At 46.1% G+C, this 20,491-nt stretch overlaps 1 protein-coding gene across 3 annotated transcripts in view; it reads right to left on the bottom strand.

The window, feature by feature from the left end:
• The window catches only part of LOC113930803 (norrin cystine knot growth factor NDP), a 30,802-nt gene extending 16,940 nt beyond the window's left edge, over positions 1-13,862 (bottom strand). For all 3 annotated transcript variants that reach the window (XM_027608322.2, XM_027608323.2, XM_027608324.2), the window contains exon 1: positions 13,666-13,862. The gene's annotated coding sequence lies outside the window, so the exon portion shown is untranslated. The remainder of the gene's footprint in view (positions 1-13,665) is intronic.
• Positions 13,863-20,491: the final 6,629 nt, after the last annotated feature.

The raw sequence follows: 20,491 nt of genomic DNA, 5'->3' as shown, positions 1-20,491 counted from the left end.
TAGACATGTGGTTCTGGCCACAGCACAGCTGAATTGGGTGGGGGCGGGAGGGTCTATTCGGTTCCTCAGTGATCTCTGGTGCCAGTGTCAGCTCACAGGGCTAGAAAAGAGGCAGGTCAGCGCTAATGAACACAGGCCACGCCCCCCGGGAAAGAAGTACATTTTCCAAGGCCATACCCACCCACCCACCTAGTTTTCCACTAGGGCTCATCCTTGCTCTAGGCTCATCCTGTTTTTGGTTTAAGCCCCATGCCACCCAGCATCAATGACAAACTGCATCTGAAATACACATTATGCTCACTGGCCTCCAGTGTGGTTAAAGCAACACATGCCTATTCGCCAAAGAGTCACACATTTCTGCAGAGCCTCGGTAGCCTGAGCACAGGGTATAATTTGAAAAAGGAAGTGGTCGTCGGAACAAAGACTTACCATTAAAATGGGATCGGGACATATCGTTTTTCTTGAAATTTGCTTTGTTCTTTTAGCCATATGCATCTTGGACAAAGCAGAGAGCTCCCCGGATCACCTCGCCAACCCTCCTAAGCATGGCCAACATGGGTGCTTTTTATCACACCAGAAGACACAGTGTCAAAAATATTTTCCAATTTTTATGACAATTGGGGAGACCTGTCATTACATCCCAAACAAAAGGAACATGATAATTAAAGCTTCAGAAAAACTTTCAAAGGTATTTCAGATAAGAGTTTGATTATTTTATTCATTGTACATTTTTTTTAAACTTCCTACTCATGGACAGTCCAAATAAACAGAGCAAAGTATTGATAAGATGAAGATTAGAAGTTCAAGTCCAGGGGCACCCAGGTGACTCAGTCAATTAAGCGTCTAACTTCGGCTCGGGTCATGATCCTAGGGTCCTGGGATCAAGCCCTGCGTGGGGCTCCCTGCTCAGCGGGGAGTTTGCCTGTCCCTCTCCCTCTGCACACCCCACCCCACCCCACCCCACCCCCGCTCTCTCTCAAATAAATAAAATCTTAAAAAAAAAAAAGTTCAAGTCCATATAAGTCAATTAGTTTGGCTCTAGATGAATGGCCCCAGACCTACTTAACCTGTTAGCTGTCTTGTGAGTGTGGGGTAGGGGATCCCAGGCTGAAAAAGGTGTGTGACAAAGGGCCATTTCAGACAAGAGCATCCCTGGCAATGGCAAAAACTCAGCACGTATGTGTCAGAGAAATCCTACAAATTGCAGGAAGGGCAGGGACCAGTAATGAAGAGACCCACCTGGGCTCAAGCCCTGCCCTTGAGTAACTGGGGGACCTTGCACAGGGCATTTAAACTGGTCTGGCCCCAGTTTCCTCATCTGCAGGAATAGGAGAATTGGAAAAGATGGCTTCTGTAATCCCCTCTTGCTCTAAAATGGCACCACCTGGATACTTATGGATCCAGTCACCACCATCACCATATGCAGGAGATAATCCTGAAGTTAAGACCCTATTTTCATACAACTTTGTGCCACTTTCCCTCGGGAGCATGCTAATTGCAACATCTCACTGAAATTGATCAAACCTGAGGTAAAGCTCCAAATTGGCAAGGGATGCCAAAGAGCATTTTTTGTTTTCTTTTCAGCTGCACATCACACCAAAACTCACCAAGATTTCAATTCAAAGAGCCAGGGTTTTCTTGGATTCAGAGGCTGCAGTATTACTGACCGTTTCCTGAGTTTCAATATGACTGTATTATCCCAAGTGGTTATCTGACTCTTTGAAGCCTTAATTAGTCTCAGAAAAGGAATTTATTAGATTTCTTCTTTCACCACTCCAGTCTATCGATATTTCCCTCAGGAGTCAATGGCAAAGGGATGAAGGGAAAAGTAGACATTCCGGTCCTGGCCCTCCCTCCCTCCCCACTGCTAGCAACTTCTCTTCAGAGCCATGGCCAGGAGGTATGGTTAAATGAAAGAAGCAAATGAAAGAAAAACATATAGCTTGATGGCAAAAATAAGCAACAACAGTCAATAACAAGACCCTGTATTTGTGAATGTTTAGACCCAGCTAGTCCATTTCTGAGAATTATCCTACAGGTGGGATCACACAGGCATATGGTTATTCACTTCGGCATTGGTTGTCACAGCATAAAATTGGAAACCGCACAAAATATCCAGCACTAGGGGACTGGTTGGGTCTATTATACAATATTTATACAATGGAATACTATGCAACTATATAAAGAAGACTTTTCCCTGTATATATACATTTTTATTCATAAATTTCTGAACTTGAGAACATATCACCTATCCAAAACTTCATTTAAAAAAATTATACTTTCTCTTTTCAAAACCTGGCTTAAAAATAGTAATTAAGTGAATGGATGTTGAATGTGCCAGTTTGAGTATTGTAGTAGTATTATATTTTTATTTCTTATAAATATTGGAAGACACACCAGTCTCTTTTCTCAAGATAGTCTTTCTGGTGTATCATTCAATTCTTAGGCACTACTGCCACCTAGTAGTGACATCCTGAATTGCAAGCACAGTTGAATTTTTTTTTTTTTTTCTTTCTTTCCTGAAAGGTGAATAAAATTTTGCAGGCAAATATTGTGAAGCGTATAATGATAAAGAGACAGTTAATGTCACACAAAATGTAACTTTATTATCTGATTTTCTCTTTAAAGATGATAAGCTGAACCCAGAAGTAGTAATAAAGATCAAGTATAAAAGAATGACCGAGAAAATGTTGCTTGACTGCTAATAAGAAATACATTTTTCAGGTGGACACACTCACAAAGCATGGTACTTTTTGTTCAGTTTTTATATTATACCCTGAAATAAGAATTCAAGCAACAATATAGATAGGCCACGGAACTCACAGAACTCTCAAAACATAAAGGTAAGATTCTTGCAACTTAACATTGGGATTTTTGCCCTAAGTGTTCAAATCGAATGAAGAAATAAGCATAATGCTTAAAAAATGAGTGGCGTGAAGTCAGGTTGTCTGAACATGGTGCTGGTGGGGTATGCCTGGATGAGAAGGGCACGATGCCGAGGGAAGCCCTCACAAAGAGGAAGCCCTCACAAAGAGGAAAATCAAAATGAAGGAAATTCACATCGCTTGAGATCCCTGATTTATGGCCACCTCTGGGTATCGACAGCGGTCATGCTCCTCAAAATTAAATTAATTCCCATTTGCTTTCAATTTTTTTTTTTTTTTTTAAAGCCACGGAGCACAAAAGCAAGCACTGCCCATCAAGACTTAGAACCTCGGCCCAGCCAGTGATGGATTGACTGAGAAAGCCACTCGCTTGCTGAACTCGGGGCTCCGGGGCTGCTCCGTGCTCCGGGTACAGTCTCTGAGACATGGACTTGGCGGATGTACAGAGCCCACATTCTCATAGCTCCGATGTGGAGCCTCTGCCGGCAGGAGAGGCACGTAGGCCAGCGTGCCCGACTTTGGAGCTACCCTCCAAACGATACCAGTGGAAAAGAACAACTGGTGCCCAGATTTCCCCACCTGTCATCCTCAGGGAAATAATATAGCAGAGCTTACAGTGGGCCCAGCCTCCTGGGTGAGAGATGGTGTTGTGTCCACAGAGCAGCTCACTCCTGGGCTGACCTTCTGCCTGGCAGAGGGTAAAGTGCTGGTTTCACGCAAGTTATTCCGGCAACAGGCTAAGACAAGGGGCATGTGCCAAGAATGGCCTTATTCTTGCCCCGCTTGCCAGGCAAGGGAGGGCAGTACTGCGGTATCTGTATCCCACCCTGGGCTGTTTTCAGTACTAATATATGCAAGTAAAGCCTCCTGTAGCTTCTTTCTACAAATATTTATTTAACGCATATTCATTAAGCACTTACTATGTGTCTCCTTCTGCTCTAGCAGATAACAGTTAAGGGTCGGGGGGGTGGGGAATAGGTCCTGTTCTAGTGCCTTCTTCCAGCTCACAGCAACTACAAGCAAAGAGTCTTGGCCTGTTGTTTCCTGGGTGATTTTTGGGATCCAAGGATAAACTCCCTTAGCATCTAATTCATATCCAACAGGCCCTGCATCCTTTCTAAGGAGATTGAGTTAAGCAGATAAAATATCATGACTTTGGAATGGCGTCAGCGTCACAGACAAGAGTGATTTGATATTTACTCTCATTTCAGACAATCCTTTCAAGCATGAGTCAGGTAAAGATGGCAGAGCAGAGAGCCCCTCTCCAAGGAATTGCCAAAAATAAAAGTCCAAAGATTTAAGTGTGGAAGAAGGCTTGCCACTAGATAACGCTTCATATGAGGCTTAGGAAAGAAAGAATTCTAGGTCTAATCAGAGAGTGTGAAGTGCTAAGTAGCCCCTTCTCAGGAACTCAGAGAATTCCAGTTGGATCTAGTCAACTAGATGCCTTGGAGAATAAGTCAGATGCCTCTTCCCAAGGCACTTAATTTATAAACTGTAAACAGCATGTTGGATTTTATGAAGCATCCCATGCGCTCAACGAATGGTTTTTGATATTATTCCTCTCTGGCCGCACAACAGTAACAGTGCAGTAGCCAAGCCTGGGCTGACCCGGAGGCAGCGGTACCAAGGCGGGGCCACCACAAGGTCACAAGGCTAACGGCTCCTGCCCCTGTCAGCTCACAGTGTCAATTCTCCAAATCACAGGTGGCCGTGCCTGCCCCCGCAGCACCGCCTTAGCAGAGAGAGGGCGACATCTTTGCAATTCAACAGTAGTCCTCCAGTCTGGGCCAGGACTCTGTGCTCCCCCCAGACTGCTTTACTAGCCAAGCATGGCCAAACTCAACAGTGGCGGTGATGGAGGAAGAGAAGCGATGGGGGGAAGCAAGAGGGCTGGAGAAATATAGCCCGGGAGCGAAGCAATAAATCACAACCCCGGAGTAAACAAAGGTGCAAAAAAGAAGAACTGGGAACAGAAGTAATTTCTGAGAATGAGCCCACTGTCAATGGCTCCTTCTGTGTGTGTGTGTGTGTGTGTGTGTGTGTGTGTGTGTGTGTGTGTGTGTCCTTGGATTAAATAGTTTTACTGTCTCGGGAGGGACTGGTGTGGAAGGACTTGACCTTGAGACTTGACTGAAACTTCAAATCCTGATTTTCGGGACATCCAGAGGAAGCTCTCGTTGTTATTCAAACTCCCCCTTACCTACAGCTTTGACCTCTTCTTCCCCAAACCCATGTCCAGCCATTGCTAAGTGTTGTGTGCCCCAGTGTTTTGCACTCATTGGTCAGAAATACTAGATAATTATTCCACTGCATTCTGAAACCTGAAGAGCATTTTATTGTTGTCTGCTCTACTGGAAGGATGGCCCATCTGAGGAGCCCCAAGCTCTGAGCCCTACCCTTCCCATCATTGGCTGTGTCATCTTGAGCAAGGCCCTTGCCTTCTCTGGGACTCTGTTTTCCCGTCTACAAAATTGGAACGGATTGGTCTGGATGCTTGTGTGGTTCTCCCCATTTTTAACACTCTCTAACTCTATCTTACCTTCTCAGAGGGCAACACCTGCTTTGGGGCTTTGTTTTCCCCAAAGCAACACTACAGAAAGGGTTCCTTTCTTACTCAGGAAGTTAATGACTGCAGAAAAGTCCAAACAAGTCATAATGTGGTGCCTGAAGCAAAACCGAAGGTCAAGCCATAACAATTTGCCCTTTCGATGAGGCCATATTGGTGGCCTGAAATAAAAAGAGCCTTTAATAACCAATTGACTCAGTGCCTGAATGTACCAAATATAGTTATAAATTAAGAATATGCTGTTGATAATAAAGAGTGGCTGGCAAGGATATTTACCCAGTCCCTATGTCTCTTAGAGCTGTCTTAAAATGTGTAGTGTTTCTTTCCAGTCTTCACCAAATGGGGAGAGGACAAAGGCTAATAGTGAGCAGTCAGGGTAGAAGTAGACTTCTTTCTTTTGATGATGGTGATATAAGCTGAATTCAACCCTCCTGCATCTTCCCTATGAGTGACCTTATTCCTAAACCAAGCTCGAGCCACGGACCCTCATCCCCTAGCGGGGCCATCTGCGACACTCTGGTTCAGGATAGAAGAGGAAGATTGGTTAGAAGCGTTGTCTCCTCTGCAGATGCAGAATGGATAAGGTCCTAGCAGTCAAGAGTAAGGCACTCTGCTTGGTAAAACATCTACAGAACCTTTGTGCTAAGGGAGGTACATTCCTGAAGCCCTGGGTGGGGAGTTGGGTCTAAAAGAGTTGCCTGTTGGTTATGGCTCTTGGATCCAGTGCCGGGCTTCTGTAGTTTTTATGGAAAGACTCACTCTGAGTTCTTAATGGTTGACAAAACCAACTGACTTTTAGAGTACAAAACCTTGCATAAATTGGAAGTGATGAAGCCTGATTACCCGCGCGCCGAAAAGTATGATACGGTTGAAGTCTTTTGCTCTGGGGGTTTGGATTATTTCTGTAAGTCTACCACTCCACTCTGAGCTGTGACTGATATGGTGATGAGCTGTCAGAAAATGCTTCGGGGTGGTCTTTCTGTGGTGCCACGAACCAACTACAGCCCTAAACAGGGGTCCCTTTCCTTCCTCCATCAACAGGGAATGAAAACAGGGAGAGCGGGAGCCATAAAAGAAGTAACAGAGAAGGAAGAAGGATATGTTTATGTTCAAAATCTGCCACTGCCCTTCCACTGATTTCAAATAGGCCGCTTTCAGAAAGGGAAGGTTCCCTTCATTTCACCCGCTCCTTCCCAGGAAGGGGGTCTCACATCAGGGGTGAGACACACTTCTACCACTTACCTTTGGAAAGGAAGCAGGAGAGTTTTGAGATACCCACCCAGCCCAGGGACCCAGTCCTCCCAAAGCATGAATGTATTCTCTCCTTATGGAAAAGAAAAGGTACCCAGGTGTTCTGGGGACCCTGGTGCTGAAGCAATTTGAAACTCGCTCTGCCACTGAGCTGCTGGCTCTGGAATGGCCTTAGGAGAAGAGAGGTGACCAGTGTCACCTCAGGGTACAGGCTTCCTCTTACCCTGGAGCTAAATGAGTATGTTGGCTTTTCTTCAAAGTGTCTAGCAAAGTGTTTCCAAAGCTGCATTTGAATATCCTCAGCCGCAACAGCATTTTGGAATGGTGGGTAGTGATCTCACCTAACAGCTGTAGGGCCCTTAGTTAGAAATGGGGCATAAACAATGGGACCAACTCAGCCTCCATTCAATTTGTCTTTTCGGCCCAACGGCAGGAGTTGAATACTGAATTCAATCCCATTGCAATCCGGAACACTTGTGGATGCAGACTCATGTCAAAGGGGCGAGGTTAAAATAAAGTACGCTTTTCTATATTGCCCGTAATTCTGAACACATTGGGCTGTTGGTCTCCTGTTTGCATTTTTGCTTCGCTTAAACTCTGCACACTACAGCTACATCGTTGGCTTGTTGGTTCTCCTTTAACCATTCCGTTCTGCTGCCTTTGGGCTTCAAACCTTGAAAGAAAAATGTAAATCCTGAAAAGGAGTAATTTCCCATCGTTTGGAGGGAAAATCACAGAAACTCATCAAGTCCTAAAATATCGCCTCGTGTTTAAAAAAGAAATTGGACTTTGATTCTTCACGTCCATTTTAGGTATGTATATGCCTACATTTTACTTCAAGCTGGGGATGGGGGATGTTTTCTTCCCTGGAGGAGTTGACCTCCTTTTCTAAGGCCAAGTAAAGAAGGCAACTTCAGAGTTCAAACCCTTCTCCCTGGGAGGGAGCAGGTGAAATGAAGGGAAGCTTCCCTTTCTGAAAGTGGGCTATTTGAAAAATCTGTGGCAGCAGATTTGGAGCATCAAGAATAGTCCTTCCTCCTTCTCTTTTGTCACTTCTCCCGTGACCTGCTCTCTCTCCCTATTCATATTCCCTATTGATGGCAGGATGGAAGGGGACTCCCTGTTTAGGGCTATTGTTGGTTTGTGACACTGCAGAAAGGTCATCCCCTGAGCATTTTCTGACAGCTCATCAACTTTCTTGAATGTATTAACCTGTTGCCCTTTCATTTTTAAAGGATATTGCAATTGGTTGGACCACAGCTTAAAAGGAGAAGTTGGGATTGAGCCAGGCCTTGGAAGAGAGAAAACTGTCTGAAAAATTCTTAGCTTTTGGTAGGGAAAAAAAAGAAAGAAAGAAAGAAAGAAAATAAAGAAAGAAAGACAGAGAGAGAGAGAGAGAGAGAGAGAGAGACAGAAAAAGAAAGAAAGAAAGAAAGAAAGAAAGAGAGAGAGAGAGAGAGAGAGAGAGAGAGAAAGAAAAAGAAAGAAAGAAAGAAAGAAAGAAAGAAAGAAAGAAAGAAAGAAAAAAAAAAGAAAGAAAGAAAGAAAGAAAGAAAGAAAGAGAAACCTACATCAACGGCAAATCTTACAGAACCAAGTTTAAAGCTACTAGTCAACGTTCAAGTGCAGATTTTGACACGGGGGTGAAAAGGACCCCCGATTGGATGAATTCCTGATTATAAGCACTGGGGCTATATTGTCGACTGAAGTTACCCATTCTTTGAATTGTCTGAGTCAGCACTCCCTGGAACAAGAAAGTAGTTGTTCCAGACCATGAACCCCATGCAGGGTGTTACGTTCTGACTATTGAGAATGGGTCCAGGGGGTGTGACTCGCAGCCGTGTGGGCTCACCCGTCAGACTCTGAGACCCTCTGATGGAGGGGACAGTGAGCGCCCACGGCCGCAAGCACACTGTCACCAGACCCGCGGGAAGAAAGCTTTGCGGAGGTGAGGGCCCTGGCGGCGGGGAGAACGCCATCGGCACCGTCTCCCTCGAAACCTCGAATGTGTGCGTGTGTGAACGTGCAGCACGCAAACCTGCACAGCCGAGCCAGCGCCCCCTTCTATACCAGCGTCTCCCGCCCCCGCTGCGCACACACCAGTGGTTGCGCAAGGATTCTCCGCCCTTGGCATTCTGCGGGAATCAGGCACACAAGTTGGTGGCTGCTGATCCGACGGGTGAGGAGTGGGTACTACCGGCTGGAACGGTGCCACTGGCAGGGGCAGACGGGAAAATCGGAATGCTCTTAATGTCCTCCCAAAGAAAACCTTTGATGGACAAAAGAGTGGTTGTATTTTTACCCTCTCCCTTCATGCTGCCAGGCGTCTTTAAATAGATCCTCTAGCCCAGGGACTTGTATGGAATAATTCATATTAAAACCCAAGAAGTGGCAGAGGAGGGGAGTTGGTTCTTTCTTTTCTTTCTTTCCTTTCTCCGCTCTCCCCATCCCCACCCCCCCTCCACCCCGTCAAGCGAACAGGAAAAGACTCATTTTAATTCAGCTGTGTTAAATTTCTCCTTCTGGGTCTTTTAATGAACTTTAGCTAATTGGGAAAAGACGATGAAAACCCCCAGGAAAAGAAAAGGAATAGGAAGCGGCATTGTAGGGTCGCTCTCTGATACCTTTTGGTCCTAAGGACTTGAGCAGCATCTTTTAAGGATGCTGCACAGAGGGGGTGACACGAGGCTCTTAAATGGGAAGGTCTAATCGAGAAGTCCAGTGCCTTCCATTTGCAACTTGTAAGCCAGTCGGCTGCTCTGCTGTTGAGAGAAAGAAAAAAAGGGAAGAAAAAGTGCCCCCCAGCTCCCCGGCCCCATGCATTTGTAAGTTCGGCTCTGGCTAGGATCCGTTTCTCTCATCTCCCTCGCCCCAAATGGGTTTCCAAAAGACATTCAGGCCTGGGCTAGCCAAATTCAAAACCCTGTCTGTCCTTCTTTTTCCTTGGGAAAGGAAGGATGTGGGAAGGACGGAGAAAAGGGGCGGAGCAGGGCCCGAGGATCCAGGGAGCTTTGTTGCAAGCCACTTGTCTCTCCCCCTGAAACAGAGAATCACCACATTTCTCTTAATGTAGGCCGAAGGGCACCCAGGCGTTCCCAGAGCTCTGCTACCCCCCAGCCCCGCGCCGGAGATGTGCGGGTCACTGTGATGGTATGCTCTCGTCCCTGCCAACCCCGGTCACCCCAACCCTGCCCTGCAGGGCAGCCGAGCCATGTGGTTGCTCCTCTCTGCGAGTGGGTTCAGGCTCAGGGCTCCAGAAAGCCCCCCAATCCTCTCGGCCCGGCAGAGCCGCTGCCAAGAATGACATCCTGAGAATACTATGAAGATGGGGAGACCTCGCGGGCCGCTCTCCCCGGATGGAGAGCGGGACCCAGGCTGTCTGGAAAACAGGCAGAGCAAAGAGCGAGCTCACAATGGAAGGAGCTCAGGCGCAGGGAAAAAGGGGCGGGGTGGGAGTGGTGGAGAGCCAAAGAAAATAAAAGCCACATGCCACCCAGGAAGATTCCAGGGCGGGCGGGAAGGAGGTGGCGGAGGAAGGACTTGCAGGGAGCCCGTACCCAGACATGGCACTGCCAGTCTCGCTAGATTCTTTTCTGAATTAGATTATGCGAAAGAAAGCGGGGAGATATATAGCCTCCCAGCTGTTCAAAGGCTTACAACCTTGCTTTTATTGTCCGGGTAAGTTGGTGAGGTGGGGCATCAGAGGGATTCCAAACATACCATCCCAGAGAAATGTTAATATGTTCCCCAGTGTCATACACGAAGAGGAAATGACAGCTGATCACAGCCAGGGCCCGCCACAGCAATATGGGCCCTGGAGTTCACCCACCCTCACTTGGCCCAGCTACCCGCCTCTGCTCTAGGACTTTCTGTCCATCCACCTGCCTCCCCATCCCTTCTGCCCCTACTGGCCCGGCTGGGTGGAGTGGGGGGGCGGCGTGCTGGACAAAGTAGCAGGAGCTGACGTTCATGGGAAGAGGTGAGGTCGGCCTTCAAGGCTGATGGCCAAGAAGCTGAGGCTGGCTAGGGTGAGTCAGGCACCCCAGGGAGTCAGAGGCATTTTAATCCAACCACGGGGGATTATCTGCTGATAAAGACCGAATCAAGGACTCTGGTGATGCTGTCTTCACGGGTTGTCCCCCGCCCCCCCGCCCCAGTAACCTACCCAAGCCAGAAAACACAAGACTGCATTATTTGAAAGCAACGCTGTGTGTGGCTCCAATGGGGACCTGGGTTTGGGGAATGACTTCCGGCAACTTCTTCCCAGGAGCCCCTTGAATTTAGGCCAGCCCCAGAGGTCATTGGTTTGGATCCTGGGGCCGGTTCAAGTAAGTGGTGGGGGCCAGTGATAACATCTTGCTCCGTGCATGTTTCTAATTCAGTGATTCATCGAGTGGCCCTGATGTCAGCTGCTGAGTAGGTGACTCACAGCCATCCCTGATAGAGACAGCACGTGGTCCTTTCCAAAGTGTGCTCAAGGGAGCAGAGAAAGGATAAACTGCCCTTTTTCCAGGCTTCCTCTACTCAGGCAGGAAAGATCCGGGCCACATTAGCTGTGAGTGACACGTACCCAAGATCCAGTGATAAAGGCCTCAGGGGAGCCCCTTCATCATAAATGGCAAGAAAACCCATTGATAAGCGACAATCATTGCAAGTAAATCAGGGGGTCAGCAGATATTTGAAATGGTCCTTTGTAACGGGGAAGTCATTGACCTGTTTAGCCATTGGCAAAGTCCATTTCAGTCCCCAAACCTGACTGCAGACAGCGTACAGACCGAGAATTAGGCTGTGGGACAATGCCTCGGTCACCTTCGCATACAGCAGGACTAGCATCATTTCTTAAAAGGATGATGGAATGAGTAATTAACCAATAGGAATAATAGCGCTTGAATTGTGAGTCCTTAAAGTACAGTAGAAATTGCCGGCCACCATCAGTGGCTAGGTTTCTGAGAAACTCACATTTTTCAAGGGCCCAGGAAAATAAATGAGTTGGAAATTGTTAAATGTATTGAAAAATGATTTATTTTCCCCTTGACAGTGTCATTGGTACTCAAATTAAGATTGAAAACTCCACAGGCATATTTCCATCTGTGGGTGTCAGCTGCTTGGTACCCCGTTGGTCAAGAAGGCCTCCGCCAGTCCTCCATTTACCAGAACCAAATGCATCTTAAAGCAAATGATGCAAAACTTGGCGTTCTGTGTTCAGACACTCTCGTATAATGATCTGAGTAACGGTACCAGAATATTGTTTTGACTCAGCCAACTGCTTTGTTCACAGCAGAAGTTTTTAAAGAAAAAAAAATCACTGCAAAATTGCATAGCAATAGAATCCATAGTATCTTTTCCGGCTTTCTCAAATCCTGAATATCTCAGGGTTGTAAATTAACTCGTTCAAAAGCTGGATTTTCACTCGACAGTGCTTGCTAGGCTAGTTATTAGAGGAGATGAGCAAAGTTCCCCCATAAACCACGTTCCCACTCCACAATGAAACCTGGTCAATAAGACCCTCAAGTTTACTTTTGGAAGCCAGACAAGTGAGAAGAAAATGGGGAGATATTTGCATTTGGTCTAAAGGCACCCTTGAGAAGAACTCTGCAGCACCCCCTCCCCGTATTCGGTTGACACTCCCCAGCCCACACTGCATTTAAAGCGTCTCTACGTTTTCAAACGCACCAGGGATTTAATGTTCTGCGTTGGAGCAATTGGCCGATGCCAACTCCTTGTCATTAAAAATACACTAATATTAGAAATGAAGAGACATTTCGCAGCATCCATCTCCGCTACCAATGCCAGTCACAAAGGACAGAAAGTGGGACTCCTGTCTTGCCAAAGAGCTTCCTTTCCTGCACCTGAATCTCAGCGGAGAAGGGAGTCAGCTCATCCAGGCAGGTTTATCTGGGCTCGTGAATTACAATGAGCCTCAGTTACAGGGCGTTCTGAGTCATTAACATTCTGTACACAAACTTCCCGTCCCCCAAGAAAGAGTTATGCCCAGGCCTCCTACAGCCCAATTGTTCATTTAAAGAGAGAACTTGCATTCAGGAGCTTGAAAGACCCCCCCCTCCACCCCCGGAATATTCCTCAGGTGTTTGTAGGAGTCATTCCTACAGGTCCCTGTCCCTGCGCGGGTCGGAGCATCCTTTCTCCGTCACCACTTGGACAGTGTAGCATCGGTGGAGCTGCGGGGACAAGCTGACTACTAAAAATAACCCTTTGCAATAAGGCCAAGGCAAACAGCATGCATTTCCTCGGACTTTTTGCCCAATCAAAATCCTATAGTAAACCCATCCTCCTCTCTCCCCAGTGCTCCTGACTGCATCTATGGAAGCAAAGTCCTTGGACGTTGGGAAGAGAGTGCAAAGGAACAGGATTCCTGCAAAGCGTGACACAGAAAGCTAGAAATAAATGTTGCCTATTGTTTGAAGTCATTCTAAGCACTCCGGCGGAGCCCTGGCAGGAGATCAGCAGCATACAGAAGTAGTAATAAAAGTAAACAGTGCGCTTTTAAACTCGCAGGCTTGCCCGCGTTCATAGTGCCCCCATTGTAACCGGGATGAGGGTGGTGGGGAAGATACTGGGTCTTCAGGAATCCATGTCGTCCAAATCCGCTTCCCAGTCTCCTTTCACCGGGTCAAACAGAAGAGCCATTACAAAGTTACATCGCACTACGCAGAGAGTTTGAAAATAAAATCCCTTTCGGTCAAACCCAAAGGGATTTTCCAGCCTCTCGGTGAGGCTCCCCTGCTCTGTCACAGACTTCAAAGACCCGTTCGGTTCAAAAAAAAAAAAAAAAAAAAAAAAACCCACAATGCTAACATGCTACCGATTAATGCAAATTCAATTAATGCAAATTTAAGTGGTATTTAAAGGTTGTCTCTTTGTCTGAGAGGAGGATGAAATGCTCGGTTTGGAAAGAAGTAATTTCCTAGGCAAGCCGTCAGCGCTTGTTTTCCTGCTTACCTTGGGGGAAACGCAGGGCTCCTTTCTTCTCAGACTTTTCTGAGAGCTAGAAAGAGGTCCTGTTACTTCCAAATGCTTTTGTTCTTCTGTCCCTCTGTCACATGGCTTGCCTTTTATATTTGCAACACACAAAAGTTAGGACTGTTGTTTAAGCGACACAGGGAGAGAGAGAGAGAGAGAGAGAGGGAGAGGGAGAGAGAGAGAGAGAGAGAGAGAGAGAGAGAGAGAGAATGTCAAATGGAAAAGTGCCATTGCAGTCATATATCAATCAGGCGTGCGGCCGCAGCAGCGCTCTAGCAAATGGGAATGCCACGGAAATGTGAGGCGCTCCTTATCGGGGACTCAGCCACTGCCCACCACTAGGCTCCTTTCCACGGAGCATCTTGCGATGGGAACAACATAGAGGAACAAGGGCAAGGGCGAGGAAGTTCTCTCTCTCTCTCTCTTTCTTTCTTTCTTTTTTGGGAAGTAATAAGAGGCTACATGAATATTCTGGGTTTAATTCTGTGGCAAGCATGCCCTTGAGGTGCGCAGTCCCGCGGTGAAGACACATAGTTTGGGAAATACAGAGACAGTGGCATTCTGTTTCAGGATTCAGCAGCTGCCTGAGATGAAGTTGAAATTCTAAGGAAGGGGGGAGAACGATGGGGATCAGAACGACTTCGCAGGCGATGCGGCTGAGGCAAGTGCAAAACGCTGCCCTGTTTTATCACGACCTGTGTGGGTGGCGAGAGCTTTTTTTCTGAGTTTTTCATCCATTACATGATTTTTAGCAGCGTATAGACGCGATGAAATCCACAATGGCACTTTAATAAGTGCCTTCGTCTGCATCGTTTAGAATAAAACTCGATAGGATTTAGAAACAATGGGAAAGTGTAGTCCTTGACTCCTTGGAGTGTGAAACTAACAGGTAAGGCCAACCTGCCTCCAAACAGCTCATTTTGCAGGGAAATGGCAAAGGTCACTGTGGGGGGGTGGGGGTGGGGGCTAAGTACCCGCGCTAGCCGGATAATGCCCTTATGAGCTGTGAAAATACAAAGGGGAAGTAGTTCCTTCAAGAGCTGAAAATCGAGGCAGAAAACCATTGGGCAATTTTGGTGGACGGACACAAAGAACCACTGAACCATTTATAAATTAGTTTATGTCAGACGGACCCAGCCCCAGAATAATTTTTTTTTTATTAACACTGGTGAAGAATTAAACTGAGAATATTAAAAAAAAAAAAAAAGGCATTTCACGGAAGAGTAAATATACCCTAAAACCGAAGAAGAAATTTCTCTCGGGAACTCCATGTAATTGTTGATGCCGGAACTGTCATGTTCAGCTGTAACAAATCATTTATTATTCATTAATAAATTGATCATCACATCATTACTTTGCCACAAAACTTTTACTCCGAACAGCCACTGATGTTTACAAGAGGGGGTGTCTTCCGATTTTCAGTTTGACCTGCACCTTTTCAGAAGAAGCCTTTTCTTTTGCTCTGCCAGTGAAACCCTGCCTACCTGGGACCAGCCAGTTACAAACAGCATCCACTTACAAGGATAAAGGATAAAGGACAAGTTCAAAGCCTCACAAGAAAACCTGGCACGAGGCCGATGGTGATATTGGCTGAATGTCTTAAAAGCAGAAGATCAAACAGCAAATGGAAATTGGGCCTTAAAATGGAAATAATCTGAAAGGGGAAATGACTTGGAGCTGACTAAGAGCCATGGAAACAGTCATGAACACATTTGCTGGCTCAATTCTGTGGGTCAGATTGGGAGGCAGGATAAACTCTTTGGCCACCAACATTTTCAAATATCAGAGCCTGATGCCCATCCACCTTTCCATCTCCCTTAATAAATAATGTGTGTCTCCCCCGGCATATGTTCACCACCCCACCCCACGATCTTTTGCCTTTGGGTTCTCAGCGCCATTCTGTCTGTTCCGAGGGAACGTGAAGAGGTACAGTTCTTCCTGGTTGCAATTTTCCAGCCTTCTACCATCTGCCCTTCCGCAAGAGCACCGCAGAAAGTATAAAGATTGCAAACACACTGGCTGTTTGGCCACGGAAGACAGGCTCTCTCCCAGATGGAGCCCCACTGCTTCCTCCAGCCGTTATACTGTCAGGGGTGGCGAAGAATACCATCTGCTGCCCCTTTCAAGAGAAAGCCTTTGCCTCCGCCCAGACCCGTGTCTGAGCCTACCACTAGGTATCTGGCAACAGCAACCGTTTTCATCACATCATCATGCTTTGCAGAAAGGTCACTGTGTAGAGGAGGAGATGTCTATTAGCTGGATGGGAAATCTTTCAAGGGACCACTTCTGAGCCTTTCATTTCGGGTACTGCTTTCGGGTGGTCTCTCTTTTTCTTGGTGGCTCTCAGGGCTCTTTAGGGGAGTCGCCTAGCATCCAAACCCCCATGAAGGGATGGGGAAATCCCAAGACAGGTCCTGTTTCCTCCCTGAACCTGAGGGGAGTAGGTATGTCCTCTCTCTTTTTTGGGCAGTTTGAGAGCCAAGTGCAGCCAAGCCTGGCTCACCCAATGTGCCATCCAGGAACAGTGACCAAGGCATGCAGGCGTTCAAAGCTTATTCTCTCCAGTCACACTGGAATGGAGAGCCCAGAGGACACAACAGCCAATGTCGGGAGCAACAGAGCCCAGCCATGTGATTGACGATGGTTGTCTCGGGGACACAAGGTCCACGAAGGCATCCTCAGCAGTCTGCTCTTTAGGGGCTACGTCTGTATTCACCATTTTATGAGGCTCGATCTCCAGCTTTCCTGGTGATTCTGTGACCTGCCCCCCATCACCATACCCACCCAGATCCTGCCAATAAATCCCTTTCTGCTTTCATTAGCGAGAGACAGACAGTTTTTGAGGCTGGCAACCAGGAGTCCAGACCTGAACATTACATTTTCCAAATTTAGGCAAACCAACATCCTTAGCATACAAATGGAAATGCAGCCTTTACTTCTTCCTAGGTACTTGCCCCAAATAAACACATGGTTTCAGATGGATTGCCAGTATGCTATAGTCTCTGTTGTAAAATTTCAAAGCTAGAAATCTCCTATGTGGGCATCTAACAAGACCCATAGTTCTTATGTATATATCAATACTTATCAAGGCACCCACTGAAAACCCACAACATTCGGTATCATATCTACATGGATAAAGATAGGGGTGTGTGTGTGTGTGTGTGTGTGTGTGTGTGTGTGTAAAATCCCACATACCAGCATAATCTGCTAGGCGTGGTTTATAACTATCTATGAGAATACTAATCTTTACCATCCTCATGAATATGATAGCATTCATTCAAAAATGCCTATCAGTAATAGTAACTATTTAATGGGTGTTTACTCTCTTACTGGGCTCTGAGCCAAATATTCTGTATGTATTATCTCTTTTAGAGAGATACGCAACAGTCCTATCAGGTAAATACTATTACTCTCTCTTATAAATGAAGAAATTGAAGCCCTGGGAGGTTAGGTGACTTCCCTGTGGTTGGCACAGCAAAAGCAAATGGCAGATATGAGCCCCGGCTTTCCTGTCCTCAAAGGGCCTTGGTTTAGCCACCATGCCATGCTGCCCCCATTCAACAGAAATTCACCGAGCAGAGCTTCGATAGTTACTACCTGCTAGTTGTGAGGGGAACAAATCAAAACAGGAAATGGATTCAGTTCTTCAGGCCTTTGGGATACTACCGGGAAAAGAAGAATGTTCACTAATGAAAACACTGCCAAGTAGAATGTGCCCTGGGTTGCCAAAAAAACAAAAGGTATGATGAGATTGGTGCTGGGATGTCCAGAAGCCCACTGGGTCTGGGTTTGAAGGCACCGAGTGGGAAGCAGAGGACAAACGTGAGTTTGTAGAGCAGCACATAGTCAGACCCTTGGCTGGGCATAATCTTATGCTGTGATGAGCCCGGGAGACAGGGTGAGCAGAGGAGAAGCCAGGCTCAGACCTGGGCTGGACGAGGTCCAAAAGGAGAGACTAGAATGGAAAGGTAGCCCGGGACAAAAAAGAGCTATGTATGAGGAAGGAGAGGACGGAGGCAGAAGAGCAAAAGTAAGTAGCAAATAGGCACTTTCATGCATCCATATGTCCATCCAATGAGTATTCTTTGAGTGCCTTCTACCTTCCAGGCATTCTCATCCCAGGGGGTCCAGCACAGGATACAACAGACAAAGTTTCTATGGTAATGGTGGAGGAGTATGTCAGTGAAGCCCTTTCAAGGCAAATAACCAAAAAAACCTTGAGTCTGAGTGGCTTAAAACATAAGGACAGTTATGGTCCTTCATCGAGAAGCAGGTAGGTCTAGGGTGGGTACAGTGAACAGTGGCCACGGTATCATCAAAACCTCAAGCTCCCTCCACTCCCATCAGGCTCAGCACGGTTGGCTTCTGTGCTCTGGCAGATGAACATGAGATAGCCAGCGGAGCTCTAGAAATCACCTCTAAATTCGGGAATCAAGAGGAAAGGAGAAACGAGCTTGCTCTTTGCCTGCTTCTTCGGGCAGGAGGAAAATCTTTCCAGAAACCCCAGGGGCTTCCCCTTGCATCCCGTTGACCAGAGCATGGCCACATTGCCCACCCCCTCCCCCCAACAGTGATCTCTGCAAAGGGAAACTTGGTTGCTGTGACTGGCCTGGTGTCATCATGATCCATGCCCCGAGGTGGAAGCATGGCTCACGGGACATAGTCAGATTCTTCATGATAAAAGAGGATGAACAGCGGTTGGGTAGACAACTGGTAGCATCTGCCACAGCAAGAGAGACCGGATGTACACCAGGTGACTTCAGAGTGTGACATGCACTAGGAGGAAAACAAAACAGTAAGGAGATGAAGAGTAACTGAAGGAGCCCAAGAAGAGGGCTGAGCAAATAGGGTGACCAGAGTCGGTCCCTCGGGGGTGGGGAGAGGTGATGTTTGAATTTAATGCTAAGAGTGAACTTGGTAAGCAGAAATGCCAAGGTGGCTGGAAAGAGGGAGAGGGGCAAATGGTAGGAGATGTATCAGAGCTGAGAGTGGGAGCTGTATATCACATAAAGTTTTATTGGCCAGTGTGGAGAGTTCAGGCTTTGTTATTGGTTGAATTGTGTCCCCTTCAAAAACGGTATGTCTAATACCTCAGAAGGCAGCCTTATTTAGAAATAGGGTCTTTACTGCGCCTCGGTGTCTCAGTCGGTTAAGCATCTGCCTTTGGCTCAGGTCATGATCCCGGAGTCCTGGAATCGAGTCTTGCATGGGGCTCCCTGCTCAGTGGGGAGCCTGCTTCTCCCTCTGCCTCTGCCCCTCCTCCCCACTCATGCTTTCTCTCTCTCTCTCAAATAGACAAAGAAAACCTTAAAAAAAAAAAAAAAGTAAAAAGCTCTCCTTGGTTTCTCAAAAAATTACAACTAGAACCACCGTATGATCCAACAATTCCACTCCTGGGTACATATCTAAAAGAAATGAAAACAGGATATTGACAAAGTATATGTACTCCCTGTTCATTGTAGCATTATTCACAATAGCCAAGATATGGAAACAACCTAAGTGTCTATCAACAGATGAATGGATGAAGATGTCTCTCTCTCTCTCTCCCTCTCTCTCACACACACATACACACACACTGGAATATTATTTGGCCCCCAAAAAAGAAGGAAATCCTGCCATTTGCAACAACTTGGATGGACCGTGAAGGCATTATGTTAAGTGGAATAAGTCAGACAGAGAAAGACAAATACCATATGATCTCCCTTACACATGGAATCTAAAAAAGCTGAACCCTTAGAAACAGAAAGTAGAGGTGGTCATCAAGAGCTGAGCGTGAGGGAAATGGGGAGATGTTGGTCAAAAGGTACAAAATTTCAGTTAGAAGATGAGTAATTATGTGGCCTGCTGGAGATGTTAGCTAAGGCTATGGTGATGATCCTTCTGCAATATATGTGCATCAAATCAACACATTGTACACCTTACATTTATACAGTGTTATATGTCAATTATATCTCAATAAAGCTGGAGGAAAAAAAAGAAAAAGAAGACAAGGAATACAAATAAATTAATTGAAATAAATTAAACTTTCCCTTACAACATCAAAGACACAATCCATTTAAATAATCAACTGATCAGCTGGACTTCAATAAAACGAACACTTCTGTTCTGCAAAAGACAATATTAAGAGAATGAAAAGAAAAGCCACAGACTGGGAGAAAACATTTGCAAAAGACTCATCAGATAAAGGACTGGTATCCGAAATATACAAAGAAGCCTTAAACTCAAAAATAAGAAAATGAACAACCTGATTAAAAAATGGGCCGAAGACCTTCTCCGCCCTCCAAAATAGTATCCAATCACCCAAGAAGATACACAGATGGTAAATAAGCGTATGAAAAGATGCTCCACATCCTATGTCACTGGGGAAATGCAAAAATTAAAATGACAGTGAGCTACCACTACACGCCTATTAGAATGGCCAAAATCCAGAACACGGACAACACCAAATACTGGCGAGGACATGGAGCAACAGGAACTCTCATTCATTGTGGGTGGAAATGCAAAATAGTATAGCCACTTTGGAAGACAATTTGGCAGTTTCTTGCAAAACTAAACACACTCTAACCATATGATCCAGCAATTGCACTCCTTGGTATTTACCCAAAAGAGTTGAAAACTACGTCCACACAAAACCTGCACATGGATATTTATAGCAGCTTTATTCATAATTGCCAAGACTTGGAAACAACCAAGATGTTTTCAGTAGGTGAACAGATAAACAACCCGTCGTATATCCAGACAGTGGAATCCTGTTCAGTGCTCAAAGGAAATGAGCTCTCAAACTATATTGCATATTACTTTACAA

The sequence above is a fragment of the Zalophus californianus genome, chromosome X (genome assembly GCF_009762305.2).
Source record: "Zalophus californianus isolate mZalCal1 chromosome X, mZalCal1.pri.v2, whole genome shotgun sequence".
Lineage (NCBI taxonomy): Eukaryota > Metazoa > Chordata > Mammalia > Carnivora > Otariidae > Zalophus > Zalophus californianus.
Note: the sequence above shows the minus strand (reverse complement) of the source record. Positions and strands in the feature narration are given on the sequence as shown.